General features: G+C 55.1%; 1 protein-coding gene across 3 annotated transcripts in view; it reads left to right on the top strand.

Moving 5' to 3' along the window:
- Positions 1-455: 455 nt before the first annotated feature.
- Positions 456-8,336, top strand: part of BCL9L (BCL9 like) — a 43,254-nt gene continuing 35,373 nt past the window's right edge. For 2 of the 3 annotated variants that reach the window (XM_028707459.2, XM_028707457.2), the window contains exon 1: positions 456-766. The gene's annotated coding sequence lies outside the window, so the exon portion shown is untranslated. The remainder of the gene's footprint in view (positions 767-8,336) is intronic. The other variant, XM_028707458.2, reaches the window with a different exon arrangement.

The following is an 8,336-nucleotide window of genomic DNA, read 5'->3' as shown; positions in this document are numbered from 1 at the left end:
TGCGACGGCGTTGCGCAAGGCAGGCGGATGGTGACAGCAGCCCCCGTCGGTGGCCCTTCCAGCCAGCCGTGGGCTACTGCGCTCCCCAGAGCGGGCGGTGCTTGGTGGCGGCCAAGGGCGCTGCAGCTTGCAGTCCGTCGAGGAATCCAGCCTGCTCGCTTGCCGCCGGTGCCTCCCAGGTGGAGCGCCTTCTACCAAGCAGGACTACGGGGCGGCGCCTCTTCTGTCTGGGCAGTAGTGCCGGGCCTGGGGGCGCCGAATGCGCGGCTCGCCCGCCCGCCCGCCCTTCTCGCTGCCAGCCGGGTGCTGGTCCCCGACAGGCCGCTGGGAGGCCTCGCCGAAGCGGAACGCGGAGGAGGCGGCTCTTATTTTGACACGGCGGCGTCGGCGCCTGCCTGGAGTAGCTCCTCGTCTGAAGCCGAGCGAGCGCTTCTCTTCCCCCCAAATGAGCAGTCGGAGGCGGGCAGAGGCAGGCGGACGCGGCGGCGGGCGCTGCCCGTTGGCACCGGCGGCGTCTTCTGGGCAGGGCGAGGCCGGGCCAGGCGCAGCGGCAGCGCGAAGGGGCGACGCGGGAGCCGCCTCCGCGGCGCGGCCCGGCAAGTGAAAGCGAAAGAGGCGGCCCGGCGGCGCTGGAGGAAGAGGAGGAGAAGGGAAGGACCGGCCGCCGCCGCGCGTCCCGCCTGCGCCCCCGCCTTGCCGAGCAGCAGCAACCGCGGTGCTCCTGCGGCGGCCATGGGCGAGCCCCGCGGCGGCCTCTCCTGAGCAGGTAAGCGGCAGCGGAGCGCCCTGGGCCGAGCGGGGCATTGTTTGGAGCCGCGGTGCCAGGCGAGCGCCGAGCAGGCTGCTTGCTTGCTTGCTTGGGCCGCGCCTGGGCTGCCTCGGCGGGCCTCGAGCAGCCCGAGCCCGGGGGCTGCCCCCGAGACGGCGGCGGGCAAGGTGAGGCCTCCCTGCATGGCCTCTGGGCACAGTCTGCTCGCAGGAAGGAGGCCTGCGCGTCGGGGCGAGCTGCCTTGGGGACGTGACTCGTCCCTCTCGCAGGCAAGACGGGACAGAGCTCCTGTTGCTGCGGCTCCGCTGGCAGCGGCAGGGGTGGCTGCTTGGCTCCCGGCGTGGCTGGGACGGAGGCAGCGTGCCCGCTCCCCTGCCTTTCGGTGCGAGCAGCCGGCCACCGTGGAGCAGCTCACCTGGCGCTCCTTAGGGCAACGATGGCAATGGTGCCATTGGCTGAGACCCTCGGAGGGGAAGCCGCATCTTGGCAGGGGGTTTTTGCGGGGGGTTGCGTGTGGAGCTGGGGAGAAGAAATCAGGAAAGCCTTTGGGTGCCAGAACCTGGCCCTGTCTTCCCCAGATGTTGAACTCAAACTCCTCCTGGCTTCTGGTGGGTGTTTCCAGGTGGGACTAAAACCCTCCTGTGGCTTTAAGAGCCATGTGGTTGTGGTGTCCAGCAGTGCCCTTTGCCACCAAATCCCATGTAGTTTTGTCATCTTCTGCCCGGAGGATCTCTCTCCTGCTGGCCTTCCCAACAAGAGGAACCAGCCCTGGGCAAGGTCGGTCTGTGAGCTTCCTTGGTGTGCCACTGCCATGTTGGGCCTGGAACAAGCCACGTGGTTGTGTGTGTATGTGACCCTAAGAAGAGTGACTTGAACAGAGCGGTGGTGATGTCTCGATCCAGGAGCCCTCTTTGACCTCTGAATGGAGAGGCGCCTGGCACTTATTTCCTGGCTGTAGGCGGGGGCGGGTTTGGATTGTGATCTTCTGCCTGTGAGAACAAGCTGTGTCTTGGTGCGCTACCATAAACCTCACAAGTCTGGAGCTGAGGGATAGCTTTGTAATGTTTTAACATTTTCCCTGGCAGTTGGGGCAGGTGACCTGTTAGGAAGATGGTCTCTGGACCCAAGCAAGGTGGTTTCAGGAATTGACCCAGTTGAAGGTAGCTGCTGCATGGAGGAGGCTGACTCGGAGTCATGAAACGGGCCAGCTCTTGGGTTGCTAGGCTGAGCTTGGGGGCCACTGCGGTCCCAGGCTGCCAAAACATCTTGGCAGCCTGACTTACAATGCCACAGAGTTCTTGCCTTTATACACCTGGGCTAGTTGTATGGGTCAAGAAAAAGCAGAGAGGTTATCGGTCTCCCCTGCCAGGCTACCTGAAGGCTCTTATTGCTTTCTGCAGGTGACCAACCTGGAGGTGACTGGCAAGTCTGCTTTGGGCAACTGGGCTGCCTGATTTGTGCTTTCACCTCTGCTTACACTGGGGTGTGATTCCTTCCTGGCAGATTTGGGCAGGGTGATCCAGGGTAAGCTCCACAAAGTTCTGGAAGTCTTCTCCCTCCCCCCCCCCCACTTTGCCTACACAGGATGATTGCAGCCCTAGGTGGCAGGCAGGCACTTGCAGCCTGCTAGCAACTTCCTGGGAATCCTCTGGCTTCCCTCCACTCAGATCTTTGGCCTGTTTCTCTGCCCTTCCCCCACCCCCTGTGGTGTCAAGGTGTTGCTTCTGCCACCAGAGAGGTGGTCTGCAGACAAGGCTGCTTATTGGCACTAGCTAGTCATCTGGTCAAAGGTTCAGATGTACCAGCAATAGAGAGACATGCACCTGAGAGATGCATCCATGAATTGCATGTGACACTGTGGGGGTCCCAGGGTTCACCTCTCAGATTGTGTGGCCCCACTCTTTGCGCAACCAAAAAGTCTTGGCCCAGCCTTGACAGGGATGTTGGACAGGCTGGGTTAGCCTACCTCATTATGTGTGCCAAAAATCAGATTCTTTATTTTGGTAGATGTGGCTGGGGGGGGGGGCGAGGGGAGCAGAATTTCATTTAGCCAAATGGGCACTGTGGCTGTTGGTGGTGAGAGAGAGCTGTCCAAGCTACAGCTGGTGCTTTCCAGTCATCTGGACTCATAGGACTGTTGCTATTCTCTGGATCACTCATGCTAATGATCTCTCACCTGGCACTAAGGAGGGTGCTGCCTGTTCCATCTTTAGGACTCTAAAGGTGCCCTGGCAGGGGGCATATCCGGGACTGAGCTGTAAGGCCTTGTGGGTGGCCATGTGCACTGTTTGCTGAGCCACAGGCTCTGTTTGCTGAATGTCTGGGGACAGCATCCCCCCTCTCTCAATTCCTTTGCATGTTCTCTTTCTTGATGGATGCCCTGCCTTTGGCACTGTTTGTAGCGGACACTGTGGGTCTCCTGGTATTGGGTTGCCTCTCCTTGGAAGCGGCTGCATGCTTAGGCTTTGAGTGTCTTTCCATTGTGCCCCCTCCTGTCTTGGGCTGGACCAAGTCCCTCTGCTACTGAACTCCTGAGATTCTCCTGGTCTTGTTTTCTGCCTCTAGTTGTGGGGTTGTAGACTGCAGCCTCCGCCACACACATGCCTCTGTGGTGTGAAGATGAGCATTTGGCTTTGGGGAAGGGGTGCTGAGGCCAAAACAATGAAGCTGTGAACTGTTGAGTGGGCAAAGTGTGTGAGCTTGCTCCAACTGCTAGGCACGACACACGTGTCCCTGCAGTATATATTGGTTAAAACTCAGAAACTGGCCAAGAGCAGGGGAGTGAGAGGTTGAAACGTGGTTGCTTCTTGTCCTTTTCTGATAATCTTCTTGATCTTCTGCTTTAGGCCCAATCAGGCAGCCTAAGTGGGACTTAGAGGGCTAGAAACCTGGCTGGCGTTTTTGGGTTTCAGCAGTAGCTAATGAAGGCAGCAGTTTCCATTGCTTTCAGCTCAAAATTGTCCTGACCTTCTGCCTTGACACTTCATGGATTCATGGGTTTCTGTCTCTGCTGTCTCTTGGAGAGTTTTAGTGCACCTCTTTCCTTTCTCGCCACCCTTATTGGTAGGTTTGTTCTTGTGTAGTTCTTCAAGAGGGGAGCAGGTAGAATTTGATCCAGGGAATGGCTGCAAAGGGGTTCTTTACTCTACTGGGGTGGTTCAGCTGTTGAATGATACTAGGGTGATATCCTCAGTCCCAGCAGGATATTGCTTGCCCAAAGGGCTGGGTAAAAGCTCTTTGTGGAGAAGGAAGGGATGTAAAGAGCTGGCTTGTACTAAACCAGATCCATTGGCTCATCCAGCTCAGTAGTGGCTGGCAGTGGGTTCCCCAGGGTTTTAGGATGGGACAAACTAAGATGCTCTACCACTGAGCCTTCGAGACAGGACGTATGTGCCCTCCCAGCCATTGAGTATGGGGACTGGTGGAATTCCATTGCTACTTCTGCTGCATCCTGGATTCCAAATTTCTGCAGGCATCTTGTAAATGAGCCTGTGATAGTGCTCCCCCCGCAAATGTGGCTGGGCCTCACCCCAGAGCAGGCTGCCTCCTATTGAGACAACCAGGAGGAAGAGGAGGAGGAAAGAACCGTTTGCCAGCTGGGCTTTGGCCTCAGGGTGTTGCTGTTGGGTGTTGGGCAAGACAAGTTGAGCCCGGCTGGAACTGCCACAGCTGCACCAGTGGCCAGCAGCGGTGGGTCGGCGGGCTGAAAGCAGCTTGTGTCCTGCCTGCCTGCTTGACTGTGGCCTGGTTTGAACTCCTCCCTGGCAAAGGAATCCACTGGGCCAGGCAGGAAAGCCGAGCTCCCACCAGCCCAAACAGGAGCTGCCACCTAAAGTCTCTGGGGCCTGGTGCAATGCCCAGCAAATCAGCGTTGCATGTGGAGGTCTCTGCTGGGGGTGGGAGCGGTGAAGAGTATGTGTTTCTTGGTGTGTGTGTGTGTGGGGGGGGATGTGCAGCTTGGAATCGGCTCTTTGCATGGCAAGAAAAGTGCTGAGTCGAGGCTTTCCAAGCGACTGTGGCCAAAGCCCAGCTTGGCTGCCAGAAGCAACAGAGCTGGAATTTCCTCTACCGGGTGCCAGCTCATCTCAGGCTGGCCAATGTGTCTGCGACAGGGCCAGGGTGGTGGGGGGGAGGGAGGGGGGCTCCTGGAATGGGAGGGGGGGCTTGATGAGAAGCCAAGGACTACCCCCCTCCTCTTCTTCCTCCTCTTGCTTTATGCCTGGTTCTTATTTTCTCTCCCAGGACTGAGCTGTTTTGCATTAGGAGGAGGAGGAGAAGGCTGCGTCCCTCCCTCCTATTCCTGCCCTGCTCCAGGGGCTCCCCATGCAGCTGCTAATGAGCTGAGCCTCCTCGTCTTCTCTCTTCTAACCCCCCCCCCCCAATCTTTGGCTTCACTTGGAAAATTTTACAGCCTTTTTCTGAAGGGAGGAAATGCCAGTAACGGCTGTCTCTTGTTTTTATGAGGGGGTCCCAGCTGAAAGGGGAGAGACCAGGGTGGGGGCTAATGTAGCCCAGCCGCTCCCCGTTCTCAAGAATCGCTTCTAATGAGGAGCAAGGCTGTGCTGGTTTTATGGATAGGATCCTGGCTACAGAAGTGATGGAGACTGGTGAGTGGGTGGGTGTCCGTCAAGGGAGAGCAGTGTTCTAGGTGTCAGCCAGTGACCTGAGACACCTGCCAGTAGCTCAGTTGGTTAGAGTGGGTGCTGATAACACCAAGGTTGCAGGTTTGATCCCCTTACGGGACAGTCACATATTCTTGCCTTGCAGGGGGTTGGGCTGAATGACCCACGGGGTCCCTTCCAACTTTGCAATTCAGTGATTCAATGTTGGAGTAAAGGAGTATGTAGCAGGGGTGCGATGCTCTAACACAGAGTTTAGGGACGCTCTTTGGACCCTTCACAGGGGGTTGGAGGCTCATGTTTGGATGAGTCACACAACTCTTCCCGGATCTTTCATAAGTTTTCACTCTTATCAGCTTCACATCCATTTCAAGTCGCCGGCCTCCTTCCCCATCTCGGACTTGCTTCTATCCTCTGTTAGTTGGTTATGCTCCCCTCTGAATCTTCAGCAGCCTCTTCTTGGGGGTGGGGGGTTGCCCTCAGTGCGGCATGGTGGTACCAACCCCTTAGCTGGTGCTTAAATGAAGCAGTTGCCACTAACTTTCAGGGCTTTGAAGAGGTTGCTCCGGCTTGGGCAGCCTAGAACGGAACCTGCCTTTGGGGCTGTCATCTCAGTTTGTTGTGGCTCTCCTCCCCTTCATTGTGAAGACACCAGGCTGCCCCTCCCGGCTGCCCCCACATGCTACCTGGCTGCCAGAAGGATGTACTTGAACATGTGCAGGTACAGCATTTGTAAGGAGGCACAGTGGCCAGCAGCCACACAAACCTCTGCAGCAGTGTTCAAAATTTGCCAGGTGCCAGGCACATTTTGAATGGGGCTGTCAGCTACTTGCTACCAAGCCTGGGTGCCAGGATGGTGCCTGACATCTCCATCATCTGGACGTGCATGCCTGGGGATCCTTGGATCTCAACTCTTTTCACACACTAGCAGCACATCCTGTAGAATTCTATCTGGCATTTTATCTGCACAATCGGGATGAATTTCAGGAACCAAAAAGTCGTATTGAAAAATATGACTTAGGAGCCGCCTGGCCCCAAAATGGCAGCTAGGCATTCCGTTTTGGTGACTGTAACCCTGGTTTTAGGAGCCATTTGGTGCCTATCTTATACAGTGGTACCTCGGGTTACAGACGCTTCAGGTTACAGACTCCGCTAACCCAGAAATAGTACCTCGGGTTAAGAACTTTGCTTCAGGATGAGAACAGAGATCGTGTAGCGGCGGCGCAGTGGCAGCGGGAGGCCCCATTAGCTAAAGTGCTACCTCAGGTTAAGAACAGTTTCAGGTTAAGAACAGACCTCCAGAACGAATTAAGTTCTTAACCCAAGGTACCACTGTATATCTGAGTTTCTAACACCTCTCTGCAGACAGCAAATAACCACAAGAGGGTGGGGTGTTGTTGTGGTGGATCATACGGAGGAGCTTGATAGTTTGGTGTGCCCTGTGGCCCACTTTGATTTTATTGTTTCACCTTTTCGTAAGCCACTTTAAGGGTTTTGTTGTTGTTTACAATCAAGTGGTATATAAATTTTATGAAATAAATAATAGGGGCAGGTTGACTTGACCCTTAATTGTCTTGAGCTCCTGGATGGTGGCTAACAGGGTGAGGTTGAATCCTGACAAGACAGAAGTACTGTTTTGGGGGGACAGGGGGTGGGCTGGTGTGGAGGACTCCCTGGTCCTGAATGGGGTAACTGTGCCCCTGAAGGACCAGGTGCGCAGCCTGGGAGTCATTTTGGACTCACAGCTGTCCATGGAGGCACAGGTCAATTCTGTGTCCAGGGCAGTTGTCTACCAGCTCCATCTAGTACGCAGGCTGAGACCCTACCTGCCCGTAGACTGTCTTGCCAGAGTGGTGCATGCTCTAGTTATCTCCCACTTGGACTACTGCAGTGTGCTCTATGTGGGGCTACCTTTGAAGGTGACTTGGAAATTGCAGTTAATCCAGAATGCGACAGCTAGACTGGTGACTGGGAGTGGCCGCCGGGACCATATAACACTGGTCCTTAGAGACCTACATTGGCTCCCAGTACGTTTCCAAGCACTATTCAAAGTGTTGGTGCTGACCTTTAAAGCCCTAAACGGCCTCGGTCCTGTATACCTGAAGGAGTGTCTCCACCCCCATCGTTCAGCCTGGACACTGAGATCCAGCGCCGAGGGCCTTCTGGCAGTTCCCTCACTGCGAGAAGTGAGGTTACAGGGAACCAGGCAGAGGGCCTTCTCGGTAGTGGCGCCTGCCCTGTGGAAAGCCCTCCCCTCAGATGTCAAGGAAATAAGGAAATATCCTACTTTTAGAAGACATCTGAAGGCAGCCCTGTTTAGGGAGGTTTTTAATGTTTAATGCTGTATTGTGTTTTTAATATTCGATTGAGAGCCGCCCTCAGTGGCTGGGAAAACCCAGTCAGATGGGTGGGGGTATAAATATTACTACTACTACTACTATTTATTCTCGTCAGCCTGGCTTTGCAGTTTCAGGCTGTTTTGATTGCAGACGCGCTTATCCCAAACATAGTTAACAGAATCCGTCCCATCTTTGCACATACAGTAGACATTCCTCCAGGGCACTCCAGGACTGATTGATGTGGAACCTCCAGTAGATGCCTCTCTGTTTGCATGGTGCTGTTGCACTGGTGCATGGCTCTTGGTTTTGTTTTTAAACCAATGCAGCAATTGTGGTGATTGCTTGGAGTCCACAGTTCCTCTGCATTCTGAGGCAGATGCCCTGGAAGGCTTGGTCAACAATCTTGATGAGCTATTGGCTGCTGAACTATTTAGGCCTGAGCTTCTCTGTTGATTATTGTCAAGAGCTCTAGGCTCCAAATACAGATGAAAGCCAGCTTGCACGGCTTAAACTTGGAGATAGGAGAGAGTTAGGAACTCAATAAGTCTTTCTTTCTCCACTAATGTTGAAAGAATTATTTCTCATTATAAAGCTATTGAAATTATATTT

This window comes from Podarcis muralis, chromosome 15 (genome assembly GCF_964188315.1).
Source record: "Podarcis muralis chromosome 15, rPodMur119.hap1.1, whole genome shotgun sequence".
Taxonomy (NCBI): Eukaryota; Metazoa; Chordata; class Lepidosauria; order Squamata; family Lacertidae; genus Podarcis; species Podarcis muralis.
This window is presented reverse-complemented; position numbering and strand designations above follow the sequence as displayed.